We start from the raw sequence: 1,837 nt of genomic DNA, 5'->3' as shown, positions 1-1,837 counted from the left end.
TTCTCAAGTGTAACTTTTTCCTTTTTTTTTGAAACCCATATATTTAGCAACTGTGCCTTTCTGGACACAATAATTTCTAGGTAAAGGAGTATTTAATGCCTGTATCAAATAAGGCCTTAAGAGGCAAGCCCAAACCCAGGGGTGTCAAACATAAGGCCTGGGGGCTGGATGCGGCCCCTGGAATTTTTTTATCCGGCCCTCAGGCTCTGAGGTGCTGCTGAGGTGTTACAGCTGAAATGGCAGCCCACATGAAAACTGGGCTTTCCCAAATCTTGAAATATGATCAAGATTTGCGTACTTTCTCTTCTGTCATTTGCAGTTAATGAATTTCTATATGAGAACAGGGTCTGATTTCTGGCCATTAGCTTCTTAATGTCACTTTCTGCTTAATGACATCACTTCTGGCCCTCAGCTGGAGCCCTGAATGCTAACTTCGTCCCTCTGTATGAAACGAGTTTGACACCCCTGCCCTAACCGAACCTAGGCAGCAGCCTAGTCTATTGTTTCTTTTAAAGAGTAATTTCACTAAATTGAAAGGGATAGGAAAGGGGTGGGGGTACAAGCAGACCAATCCTGAAGATGGCGGCTACGCTGGATGCAGCGGCGCCAAAACAGCTACCACTGCATCCAGCGGCACCGCCAAGGCCAAAAGAGGCCACTTCCTTTCCCCCAGAGAAAGCGCCAAGTCCCGCAATGGGGCTTCTAAAGTCTGCTTTGGCTGTTTTGCTGGTGCAGACATGAGAGATTCTGTGTTGGGCCTTCCAGGACATGGAGTTCAGGATCCAGCAGAGCACAGCTCCACCAGTTCCACCCCCCGCCACACTGGTTCCTTCCCCCAACCCCAGTACCCACCCCATTCTGCCCACTCCTCGCTTTCCACACCCCAAAGCCACTTACTGCCAGCTGGTGCTGCTGGAGTGCTAGCAGGTCCTCCATGCGGCATTGAAGTTCAGCACCGACTGGCCCTGGCCCAGTGTTTGTGACATCCAGCACCGCGGCTTCGGGAGTTCAGAACTGGGTCCAAAATCCAGCCTGCCCTCCTTCCGGAACACCTGATAGGTGCAATTACTATTTCTTGTTTTTGTTTTTAAGGAGGGTGTTGCATGTCTTTGCCTTGAAGTAAGTTTGATGTCCAGCTGAATCAGGCTGGAACTAGATAACCCCTTTCTTTTTTCTGAAAAAGGATTCCCCACATGCATGCACATATAGCTAGACAATGCAGGAGAGACTAGGTGGTGGACCGTGTCCCAAACATGGATCTTTGCCTGTAAGATCTCACTCTCCAGATGGATACAGGGACAGTTTGAAAGCATCTGCCCAGGGGTAGCACCACCCAGTCCACCACTCCTTCATTCATGCAGTTTCTCTAAATTAGCGAGTCCAATAGAAATCCAGTCTTCTCTCAGAACTCACATGGGAAATGATTCCGATGCACTTTCAAGCAAGTTCCTCTCACTCAGCAACCCGCCTATAGCCACAAGGAAACTTGGGGTGGTGCAATCACATGAGAAGACAGTATCACAGCTCTGGAATTAGAAATTGCTGGCTCTGCACTGAGAGGTAATAAGAATTTAAAGGCAACAAGGAAGCCAATGATAGTCCCTTATCTCTGACAGGCAACTGCAGAAGTCTCCTGTGTTCTGGAGATCTTTCATCCAAATGCAAGGAGGGAAGGACTAAGAGGCTGGCTGAAAAGGGGATGTTCAAGAACTACGTACCTCTAACACTGGCCTTTCGCCATCTGTTGAGATGCTAGTTTTGGCTTGCACTGGTATTCTCAGCAAACCAGCCTGAGGGCCAAATCCTATCCAATTTTTCTGCGCTGGTGCAGCTGTGC

The sequence above is a fragment of the Tiliqua scincoides genome, chromosome 5, assembly GCF_035046505.1.
Source record: "Tiliqua scincoides isolate rTilSci1 chromosome 5, rTilSci1.hap2, whole genome shotgun sequence".
In the NCBI taxonomy this organism is placed as follows: Eukaryota; Metazoa; Chordata; class Lepidosauria; order Squamata; family Scincidae; genus Tiliqua; species Tiliqua scincoides.
The sequence above is the reverse complement of the archived record's forward strand: the minus strand, read 5'-3'. Positions refer to the sequence as shown.